The sequence below is a fragment of the Ranitomeya imitator genome, chromosome 2, assembly GCF_032444005.1.
Source record: "Ranitomeya imitator isolate aRanImi1 chromosome 2, aRanImi1.pri, whole genome shotgun sequence".
NCBI classification, from domain to species: Eukaryota; Metazoa; Chordata; class Amphibia; order Anura; family Dendrobatidae; genus Ranitomeya; species Ranitomeya imitator.
This window is the reverse complement of record NC_091283.1, coordinates 262,728,026-262,740,790: the sequence shown is the minus strand read 5'-3', so window position 1 is coordinate 262,740,790 and position 12,765 is coordinate 262,728,026.

Below are 12,765 nucleotides of genomic sequence, written 5' to 3'. Positions count from 1 at the left end.
TCAGGCGAATAAACCTGATCGTTGTCCAGCAGAGAAACTGTTCGTCCCTGATAGGTGGACTAATAAACTTATCTCTGAACTTCATTGTTCGGTGTTGGCTGGTCATCCTGGAATCTTTGGTACCAGAGAGTTAGTGGCTAGATCCTTCTGGTGGCCATCTCTGTCACGGGATGTACGTACTTTTGTGCAGTCCTGTGGGATTTGTGCTAGGGCTAAGCCCTGCTGTTCTCGTGCCAGTGGGTTGCTTTTGCCCTTGCCGGTCCCAAAGAGGCCTTGGACACATATTTCGATGGATTTCATTTCTGACCTTCCCGTTTCTCAAAAGATGTCAGTCATTTGGGTGGTCTGTGATCGCTTTTCTAAAATGGTCCATCTGGTGCCCTTGGCTAAATTGCCTTCCTCCTCTGATTTGGTACCTTTGTTCTTTCAGCATGTGGTTCGGTTGCATGGCATTCCTGAGAATATTGTTTCTGACAGAGGTTCCCAGTTTGTTTCAAGGTTTTGGCGAGCCTTTTGTGGTAGGATGGGCATTGACCTATCCTTTTCCTCGGCTTTCCATCCTCAGACTAATGGCCAGACCGAACGAACCAATCAGACCTTGGAAACATATCTGAGATGTTTTGTTTCTGCAGACCAGGATGATTGGGTGTCCTTTTTGCCGTTGGCTGAGTTCGCCCTTAATAATCGGGCCAGCTCGGCTACCTTGGTTTCTCCATTTTTTTGCAATTCTGGGTTCCATCCTCGTTTCTCTTCAGGACAGGTTGAGTCTTCGGACTGTCCTGGTGTGGATTCTGTGGTGGATAGGTTGCAGCAGATCTGGACTCAGGTAGTGGACAATTTGATCTTGTCCCAGGAGAAAGCTCAACTTTTCGCTAATCGCAGACGCCGTGTGGGTCCCCGACTTCGTGTTGGGGATCTGGTTTGGTTATCTTCTCGTCATATTCCTATGAAGGTTTCCTCTCCTAAATTTAAACCTCGTTTTATTGGTCCGTATAGGATTTCTGAGGTTCTCAATCCTGTGTCTTTTCGTTTGACCCTCCCAGACTCCTTTTCCATACATAATGTATTCCATAGGTCGTTGTTGCGGAGATACGTGGCACCTATGGTTCCATCTGTTGAGCCTCCTGCCCCGGTTTTGGTGGAGGGGGAATTGGAGTATATTGTGGAGAAGATTTTGGATTCTCGTGTTTCTAGACGGAAACTCCAGTATCTGGTTAAATGGAAGGGTTATGCTCAGGAAGATAATTCCTGGGTTTTTGCCTCTGATGTTCATGCTTCCGATCTTGTTCGTGCCTTTCATGCGGCTCATCCTGGTCGGCCTGGGGGCTCTGGTGAGGGTTCGGTGACCCCTCCTCAAGGGGGGGGTACTGTTGTGAATTCTGTGGCTGAATTCACTCCTGTGGTCACAAGTGGTACTGCAGCTTCTGAGCTTCCTCCCTCAGGTGTTCTGGTGAGCTCGTTAACTGCTTCATTACTTAACTCCGCCTGATGCTGCTATCCTTGCTCCTTGTCAATGTTTCAGTGTTGGATCTGAGCTTCTCCTGATTGTTCCTGTGACCTGCTGCTCTGTATAGCTAAGTGCTTTTTGCATTTTTGTTTCTTTTTTTCTGTCCAGCTTGTCTTTTGTTTTGCTGGAAGCTCTGAGACGCAAAGGGTGTACCGCCGTGCCGTTAGTTCGGCACGGTGGGGTTTTTTTTGCCCCCTTTGCGTGGTTTTGCTTTAGGGTTTTTTGTAGACTGCAAAGTTCGCTTTACTGTCCTCGCTCTGTCCTAGAATATCGTGCCCCACTTTGCTGAATCTATTTCATCCCTACGTTTTGTCTTTTCATCTTACTCACAGTCATTATATGTGGGGGGCTGCCTTTTCCTTTGGGGAATTTCTCTGGGGCAAGTCAGGCCTATTTTTCTATCTTCAGGCTAGCTAGTTTCTTAGGCTGTGCCGAGTTGCCTAGGTAGTTGTTAGGCGCAATCCACATCCGCTTTTAGTTGTGTTTAGGATAGGATCAGGTGTGCAGTCTACAGAGTTTCCACGTCTCAGAGCTCGTTCTTGTATTTTTGGGTATTTGTCAGATCACTGTGTGCGCTCTGATCGCTAAGCACACTGTGTTTCTGGATTGCCTTCATAACACCTGTCATTAGCAAACATAACAGGTCCTGTCCAAATTCGGCATCTCTCCCAAACTCATCTCTTGTCTTCAGCTATTATATGACAGTCCTGCAGCTTATCTAAAGCATCCGTCGACACATCCAACCCCCATCAATATACAATGAGGCACTAGACAGGGATGTCCTTTATCACTGCCCTTTTTGTCCTAGCCATGGAGCCCCTGGCGGAGGCCATAATGAGAAACCCCAGCATAACGGGCCCTGACAGCTTAGGAGATCATTACAAAGTCAGTCTCATTACCAGATCTCATATGGACTACAGAAAAGCTTCCACAGGGTTTGACCATCACAGCTCCTTTCACAGCCCACTCCCTAATACTCTGGATGAAAGTTAAGGCCCCTTCACATTAAGCGACACTGCAGCGATACCGACAACGATCCGGATCGCTGCAGCGTCGCTGTTTGGTCGCTGGAGAGCTGTCACACAGACCGCTCTCCAGCGACCAAGGATGCCGGTAACCAGGGTAAACATCGGGTAACTAAGCGCAGGGCCGCGCTTAGTAACCCGATGTTTACCCTGGTTACCATGCTAAAAGTAAAAAAAAAAAACAAACACTAGATACTTACCTACCGCTGTCTGTCCTCCAGCGCTGCGCTCTGCTTCTCTGCTCTCCTCCTGTACTGGCTGGGAGCCGGAAAGCAGAGCGGTGACGTCACCGCTCTGCTTTCCGGCTCACAGCCAGTACAGGAGGAGTGCAGAGCGCAGCGCTGGAGGACAGACGGCTGTAGGTAAGTATGTAGTGTTTGTTTTTTTTTACTTTTAGCATGGTAACCAGGGTAAACATCGGGTTACTAAGCACGGCCCTGCGCTTAGTTACCCGATGTTTACCCTGGTTACCAGTGAAGACATCGCTGGATCGGTGTCACACACGCCGATCCAGCGATGTCCACGGGAGATCCAGCGACGAAATAAAGTTCTGGACTTTCTTCAGCGACCAACGATCTCCCAGCAGGGGCCTGATCGTTGGTCGCTGTCACACATAACGATTTCATTAACGATATCGTTGCTACGTCACAAATAGCAACGATATCGTTAACAATATCGTTATGTGTGAAGGTACCTTAAGATTCAAATTTAAACTCCAGTTCAACTCTTCCCCACTAATCTCATTATTTAACAACCCAAGGTTTCTGCTTGGCCTTGAACCTCATCTCTTTTCATGATGGAAGCTCGTACATCATGATGGAAGCTAAAAGGGATCTTCATATTTAAACACCTTTGCTCTCCATTTAACACCTTACCCCCCAACCAGAGAAGCCATGTGTGTAAACCAGATTCTTCACTTTGTCCCACAAATTTTTCCAAATGGGTCTTCTCTCAATGCTTCAAGCTTTGAACAAAAATGTCTAAATGACCCTCTGGGAAGGGGAACAATATCATTAGTCTATTCAACAATCAACCTCCATATTACAAGAAAAAACTAAAATAAATGGTACAATGGGAGGAGGATTTGGGCTTTGCTATGTCTGTGGAGAGTTGGCAGCGATGCTGCGATACACTATCAAGAGGTAGCCACCAGACGTCTCTTGTGGAAACTTCTCTAAAAATTCTCCACAGAACGTATCGTGTCCCAGCAAAACTTCATAGCATTTACCTAAATGTTTCAGACAAATGTTTCAGAGGATGCAATTGACACACCCCCTGAAGAAGTGTTGACAAAACGCGGTCGTGGTGGAGGGACACAGCATTGAATCCACACATTAGTAAGTATTTAGACAGAGTTTGATTTAGCCTAAAGGTACCGTTACACTAAGCGACTTACCAACGATCACGACCAACGATACGACCTGGCCGTGATCGTTGGTAAGTCGTTGTGTGGTCGCTAGGGAGCGGTCACACAGTTAGCTCTCTCCAGCGACCAACGATCAGGGGAACGACTTCGGCATCGTTGAAACTGTCTTCAACTATGCTGAAGTCCCCCTGCAGCACCCGGGTAACCAGGGTAAACATCGGGTTACTAAGTGCAGGGCCGCGCTTAGTAACCCGATATTTACCCTGGTTACCATTGTAAAAGTAAAAAAAAAAACACTACATACTCACATTCTGATGTCTGTCACGTCCCCCGGCGTCAGCTTCCCTGCACTTTCTGTGTTAGCGCCGGCAGTAACAGCGGCGACGTCACCGCTGTGCTCTGCTTTACAGCCGGCGCTGACACAGTCAGTGCAGGGAAGCTGACGGCGGGGGACGTGACAGACATCAGAATGTGAGTATGTAGTGTTTTTTTTTTTACTTTTACAATGGTAACCAGGGTAAATATCTGGTTACTAAGCGCGGCCCTGCACTTAGTAACCCGATATTTACCCTGGTTACAAGTGAACACATCGCTGGATCAGCGTCACACACGCCGATTCAGCGATGACAGCAGGTGATCAGCGACCAAAAAAAGGTCCTGATCATTCCCCAGCGACCAACGATCTCCCAGCAGGGGCCTAATCGTTGGTCGCTGTCACACATAACGAGATCGTTAGCTGGATCGTTGCTACGTCACAAAAAGTGTGACGTTGCAACGATATCGTTAACGATATCGTTATGTGTGAAGGTACCTTTACAGACACTGTTTGCTTATCACGCAGTCAACTTTAGTGATTTATGGCAGTGACAGACGGTGCACTTTAGTAGGCTAGGATGGCTATTTAGCTCCAGTGCATTCATATGTAGCTCCGATGTCAGCCATTCAAGCTAAGGCAATTTATGTGCCAGTCTTATTACATAGAGATTGGGATTATGTGGTAGTCTCCTCTAATAGAATCATGTGTTGATCATTAGATTGGAATAGGAGATTTTCATATGTGGTTAAAGGATTCATTAGCCAGGAGTCTCTTACATCTGAGGTCTTGATTTGTATTCAATGTTGTATGTATTTTAGAAATTTGTAATAAAAACAATTTTAATTTATTTGTGAGAAATGTGCTTTTTCTGTTCACTTTCCCTAAGGCTGGTTTCACACTTGCGTTTTGATCTGCAGCGTTTTAAACGCAAACGCATTTGGTGCAAAAACGCATTTAAACGCGTTTAAACGCTGCGTTTTTTAGGCGCATGCGTTTTTGCATGTTTTAACGCAAACACGGCATTTTGACGCGTTTACAGGCGTATTTTAAACGCATGATGAGAAGTGTGTGACAGCTGCCAATCATCAAAATCAACTAGAAAACCCACTATAAACAGAAATACCTAGGGTTAGGGTTAGGATCCCTAGTAATCCTAGGGATCCTAACCCTAACCCTAAAACACAAACTCTAACACAAACTCTAACACAAACTCTAACACAAACTCTAACACAAACTCTAACCCTAACCCAAACTCTAACCCTAACCCAAACTCTAACCCTAACCCTAACACAAACTCTAACCCTAAAACACAAACCCTAACCCTAAAACACAAACTCTAACCCTAACACAAACTCTAACCCAAAATGCAGAGAAAACGCATGCGTTGCAAAAACGCGTCAAAACGCATGCAAAAAAGCATGCAAAAAAGCATGCGTTTTTAATGTTAAGTATAGGGAAAAAACGCATGCTTTTTTTTGCGCAAAAACACACAAAAAAATGCAAATGTGAAACCAGCCTTAGCCATGGAAATTTAGTGAGACAGACTGACTTGTGATATATGCGTTTGGCACAAGTTTCTTTGATGGATCATTGATTGATGTTATTAAATGTTTCAGAGGATGCAATTTACTAGGAGATATGAAACATATTTGGTGGACTTGCCCAGTGGTATCAGACCTGTGGCATGAAGTGAAACTGCATGTTGAACAAATGTTTGGTGGGACAGTCCAATTAGACCCTGTTAGGGCTAGCGGAACGCACCGAGTAAATATAGATGTTTTATTGTAATAGATGCGTTCGCAGCCCGGGGTCCACCGTGCAGGAGAACCTGCTGCTAGCAAACGGCGGAACTATATGGCGGTATTAGCCATCTCTGTTAATTCACAGAGTAGCCGTGAAATCAAAGCACTGCGCCCTGTTAGACTTCACAGAGGCACAGGCTAACTACCCTACTGCTACTGAGAGCAGTCAGTGGTCATGCAAACTCCTCGCCGGAGGTGCCAGCATTCTAGGGGCTTATTTCAGCCAGGTCCCTGAATACATACACACACACAATCTCCTCGCTTGAGGTGTCAGCATTCTAGGGGCTTATTTCAGCCGGGTCCCTGAACACAAACTTACATGACCACACTGGCGCAAAGCACATAACATAGAAAGATACTAGGCACTAGAGCCTTAAATAGTTGCAGCACGTACAGGACCTTCCTAGAAGGACCAATTAGAGGCTGCCACAGAGCCTGAGCACCTACAGGACCTTCCTGAAGGACCAATGGCTTTAGCTACAGTACCTGAACATGTGACCCTTGATCTCCACTGAGAGATCTTACTCTGGGTATGCTCAGAACGAGAAAAGCAGGACTTAGTCCCAGAAGCGTCTGCTCACAGCTGCCCAGCACTGACTTCAATGGCAGAAGCAGGAAAAGCAGCAGTAACACTTTGTACAGAGTCAGACGCTGGGACTGATGTCTCCGCTGAGCAGGCTCCACTGCGGCAGGAGAAGAATGGGAGACCGCAGCGAAGATGGCCCGAGATTCCCCCTGTGCAGAGGCGGGAACTCGACCCCTAATAGACCCCTCTGTAACGGGGTCTACCAATCTGGGGTACCTTTTTCAGTACCACCCCGTGTTTCCAGAGGTCCACTCTGCTTTGGCTGGAGTCTGAATGAAGGGCGCTGGCTGGAATTGCTTGGTTACATGGGCGCATATAAAAGATCACTGCTTCTCCACGTATTTCCAGTCTGACAACACTTTACTCACAGGACACAGAATATATCACACAGATACAGAGGGCAGGCCAATAGAAAAGCGGCAGGCCAGACATACATTATAATCACCGCAGGGGGCCGGAGCCTGCCGATATTTACTGTGGGAATGACAAAGATGGGGGGGCGGACAAAAGGGGAATATCGTGTTCCCTCTGCCCAGGGGCGCAGCCTGTGTGCTGATGCATTAGGGACATGCATCTCACATGGAACCTATTATACATACATATAACTGCACAACATATTCTGGGTGCTGAGTGGTTCCGTAACACCCTCTATCTTTCTCCTGGGGGCAAAAGCTTCGGGATTCACTAATAACTTACACAGATTGGTAAATTTTCTATTTATGGCCACCAAAATCCAGATAGCGGCGAAGTGGAAGTCCTCTTCACTCTCTATATCTCTGGTAAGAGGATGAATGCTATTATGCTATATGAGCGTATTGAAGCCACCAGAGCTGACATGTAGGACTCCTTTAAGATATGGAACCTGTGGATTGATCTACATTCGAACATGCAACTAAATCAAACCTTGCGTTTGTCACCCTGATGAGACGGGGCCTGAAGGACTTGGGAAAGATGTCCAAACATAGTATTAGGGGTTTAATCACATGTCTACGCTTAAGCAGATCTTATTATAAATTATATTCTTTCTTTCTCTACCTTAAATTAACACCCCCTGTATGACTTAATCTTAATCTGAAATTCTGACTATTTTATGTTTTTGCCATTGTGTGCGATAGTTGACAATAAGCTGGTGTAAAACACACTGGGGATTACCTGTTTGTCTTCCTTTTCCACTGTTGCCCCTTTATCTGTGTCTTGTCTCCCCTATGTAAAAGTTTGTATTTGTTCATTATTACTGAAATTTACACCTCTCCTGCGTGGGAGAACCTACCCAAACTGCTGTATACTTTCTAAATAAAACTTACTGAAAGTAAAATGCAATAACGGTGTCACGAATCACAGGGAGGATATCTTTATCATCCCCACCGCTCTCACTAATATGTCATGAACCGGGGTTGTTTGGTTGCCCAGTTCTTTTATGAAGGGGATTCATCTATATCCCACTTCCCAGTTTCGGTTTGGAACTTGCAGCTCTCTGGCGCTCCCTTTTTTCTCAGAGGGACTGAAGCGTACTGAAAGCTTCTAGCCATCCTAGCTCAGGGATGCCACCCCGTATAGAGATCACGGAACTACCATTCTTCCGGGCATCAGATGGGCGTTTTAATTTGAGCCCCAAAACAACATGGTTACGAGCCCCTGTAAAGCAACAATCCGTTTCTGCTAGGCGCTGCGCCTAGAAAACGCACTGTGTGATGGCCCGGCCGATGCGGAGACCAAAAATATATTTGTCCTGCTTCCAGACCTAAGCTGCGTGATTATATTCGTTTAAGAGAACAAAGGGGAGGCTGTTGTGAATTCTGCTCTTGGGTTCCCTCCGGTGGTTGTAGGTGGGAATGCAGTTGTCTCTGAGTCACAGTCCTGGCCAGGTGTATCTGATGATTACAATTCGGACTGGGAGATTTAGGTGTGCAAGATCCTTTAGCCCTTGCCAGTTGTCAGTGTTCCTTGTGAAGTGTTGGATCACTTTCTGGCTTCTGCTTGTTGCCAATTTCAGCAAAGATAAGTGTTTGTTTGTTTTTTGTATCTGTGGCACTGCTGTGTGCTTGTTTCAGTTTTATTCCTGCTCTGATTGTAGGAGTCACTGGAGTTGCAGATTTACGCTCCTACATCTATTAGTTAGATGTAGGAAGTTTTTGTAATTTCTGCTGTGGATGTTTTTGAAGGGTTTTTTACTGACCGCACAGAACTCTGTCCTATTCTGTCCTATCTAGCTAGTGTGGCCTCCTGTGCTAAATTCTGTTTTCTGCCTGTGTATGTTTTTTCCTCTCCGACTCACCGCCAATATTTGTGGGGGGCTGTCTATCCTTTGGGGATTTTGTCTGAGGCAAGATAGTATTCCTATTTCCATCTTTAGGGGTATTTAGTCCTCCGGCTGTAATGAGGTGTCTAGGTGTGTTAGGTACACTCCACGGCTACTTCTAGTAGCGATGTTAAGTTCAGGATTGCGGTCAGTACAGTGGCCACTTTCTCCAGTGAATGTTCTCATGCAGCTCCGGGGTCACCGGATCATAACAGGAGGCCTTCTTTGGCCATGTGTTTTTTGCAGGCAGCTGAGTAGGGCTGCTCACAGCACATTGGTTTCACATTACAGCTGCATGCAGGGGGGAGGGAGTTGCCTGCATGCAAGGAGAGAAGAATGTGAAGAGGGTGGGTCAGAGGGCTCACCTCTAAAAAATACTCAGAACGTGGCATTTTACATTATCATGACAAACGGGATGAAAAGATCGTATCTGCACCAAAATGGTATTCATTAAAAACTTCAGCTTGGCACGCAAAAATAAGCCTTCTCCCAACCCAAGATCATGAAAAATGGAGATGCGATGGGTATCGGAAAATGGCGCAATTCTTTTATACTTTACCTAATAAAGAGGAGTTATTTTTACTGATAAATGTTTGTTTTAGGTCATTTATTTTCTGTTGGTATTTGGTTTGTCCTATAAAACTCCCATATAATATTCCATCCTTGAACACGCATCATATTTTTGTACAATTTGTCAATAATATATATAAGTTCTCCTCGTCTGAGTTATTTTTGAAGGTCAACAAAATACGATTTTCCTGTAATTCATTTCTCACACTCTAGGTATAATAATGGCTTTTTCCTGTGTGGGATTTTTGATGTTTATAAAGGTTGACTACTAGTTGGACAAGCCCTTCCCATTCCTGCTAAAATAAAAACACTTATACAAACCTCCCATGGTGGCACCATTTCAGTGGTGTTGGCACTTGCGTTCTTGGGGCTCTTTTGAGGTTTTTACATCATGTGAGCCCTGTGCCCATTCAGCGCTGACATCACTGTCCCCACCTTCGGACAAATCAAGCATCATGAGGCAGAGAGCAGCAGCGGCCCTGGCTTCCTGTTTGTAATGTGCTGCTGCAGTGCAGTATAGTGCAACCTCCACCAGGGGGTACTGATGAGGGAAGAGAGGTTGCACACACAGCATAGCAACATTGAGCAGCAGCACAGGTGCCACAGGTAACAAAAGTGTAGTCAGACAAGCCAAATCCAAAACTGTCAGGAGCCGAAGTACCAAAGATAACAGCAAACACGTAGTCAGGGACAAGCAAGAAGTCAGAGCCTACCGGGAACGTGGTACCCAAAACATGAGACGTAAGACGAAGTCGGGGTACAAGCCAGAGTTGAAGCCAGTCAGGAAGCATGGTATCAGAGACGGAAAACGAGGCCCGAAGTCCATAGATCAGGTCGAGTCATACACGAGTACAAGCAGTCAGAGGCACAAGGATCACTAATACAGGTCAGGGGCCCAAGCCAGTTAGCATGAACTATAGCTGACACTGGCCTGCAGGCTGCAGAGAACTGAAATAGCCCAGCCAGCTTGAAAATGAGGCAGAGGGGATTAACTCCCGCATGACCAGTCCAGAGACAAAACAGCTGAAAGCAAACTCAGGACTGGATCATGACACTGTTAATGTTCAATACGTCCGAAGGAAGGAACAGTGAAGCTGCCACTGATCGGGTGCAGGGCTTGTGTGATGTAACAACCTCAGATAAGCCCTGGGACAGTGACCCTCGACACCACTGAAGTGGAGGCAGCACGCTAGAGAAGTATGAGTGTTTTTATTTTAATGAGGTCAAACATGAGGAATGAGTACACTGAGAAAAAAAAAGATATACAGTACAAACCAAAAGTTTGAACACATCTTCTCATTCAAAGATTTTTCTGTATTTTCATGACTATGAAAATTGTACATTCACACTGAAGGCACACACCTCTAGGCTGTGTAAGGGCTATTTAACCAAGAAGGAGAGTGATGGGGTGCTGCGCCAGATAACCTGGCCTCCACAGTCACCAGACCTGAACCCAATCGAGATGGTTTGGGGTGAGCTGGACCACAGAGTGAAGGCAAAAGGGCCATCAAGTGCTAAGCATCTGTGGGAACTCCTTCAAGTTTGTTGGAAGACCATCCCCGGTGACTACCTCTTGAACCTCATCAAGAGAATGCCAAGAGTGTGCAAAGCAGTAATCAAAGGAAAAGGTGGCTACTTTGAAGAACCTAGAATACAAGACATATTTTCAGTTGTTTCACACTTTTTTGTTAAGTATATAATTGCACATGTGTTAATTCATAGTTTTGATGTCTTCAGTGTGAATGTACAATTTTCATAGTCATGAAAATACAGAAAATCTTTAAATGAGGTGTGTCCAAACTTTTGGTCTGTACTGTATAAAGCATTTTTTGGAGTATAAGACACACCTAGGTTTTAAAGGAGGAAATTAGGAAAAAAAATTGAAGCAAAAAAATGCATAGTAAATTCAATACTTAACATCTCCTATCCGAGTATATAGGGTCCCCTCACCCTATCCTGGTATATATGGTCCCCTCACCCTATCCTGGTATATATGGTCCCCTCACCCCCATCCTGGTATATATGGTCCCGTCACCCCCATTCTGATACACATGGCCCCCTTATCCCTAACCTGGTATGCATGGCTCCCTCACCCCCATCCTGATACACAAGTCCCCCTTATACCTACCTTGGTATGCATGGCTCCCTCATCCCTATCCTGGCAGGAATGATCGCCCTCATCCCTATACTAGTATGCATGGCCCCATCCTAATCCTGGTATGCAGGGCCCCCCATCTTCTCCTGGTATACAGGGACCCCATTACGTCCTAGTATGCAGGGCACCATCCGTATTCTGGTATGATTGCCCCCATCCCGGGATGCAGTAACCCCATCGTGTTGTAGTATGCATGGCCCCCATCCTTATCCTGGTATGCAGGGCCCCCATCTCGTCCTTGTATTCAGGGCCCCATCTCGTCCTAGTATGTAGGGCCCCATCCCTAGTCAGGTATGATTGTCCCCCATCTCGGTCCTGGTATGCATGGCCCAATCCTTATAATTGGCCCCCACTCCCATTCTGGTATGCATGGCCCCTTCAGAAACCATTAAAAAAAAAAAAACATTACACTTACCTACTCGGCACTCCCTCGCAGCTTCCTGCTCCAATGCCAGCAACCGGTTTATGCTTATAAGCAGCACATGGCAGGGACGTCACAAGCAGAGAACAGCTGCCGGAGTACTTGCCGGGACTGTGTGCAGAGAGCTGCCAGAGGTTACGTGTGCAGCTACTTAAGAGAAATGAATATTCATTGGATTCATTCATCAGGAGACTATTTAATATTGAACTATATTCAAGCGGGACTAGATGAAGAAAACGATAAAATCATGTATCATGTTAACCGAAACAGTCAGAAAACCAGCCACATATTGGCAGATCCCAGACCACAAACTATATACTTTGTAAGTTTATAAGCCACTCCAGTGTCAGGAATACATAGTATGTGACAATACAGTATATACCGCTCAGGGAACACTTAACTTTCAGAGATAATCTCCATATTCATACTAAATAATGGCACAGATCTTCCAGACATTCAGATTGCAAACATCCCTAGTCTTTATAACGATACTGCACTCATTCCTTGACAGACCGCAGCATGGCCATTAGTTAGAAGCTGATATTGATCTTTGGAGCAGTTAAGTTTTCCCTGAGTGGTACATATTGGGCCATCTGAAAACGGAGTTTAGTCTAGGACAATTTGTCTGCACTACTAATTAACAGCTGTTACAACACCAAACTAGGGCAGTCCCTATAGGAGAAAAACAAGAATTATACTGTATCTATTCCTGACACTG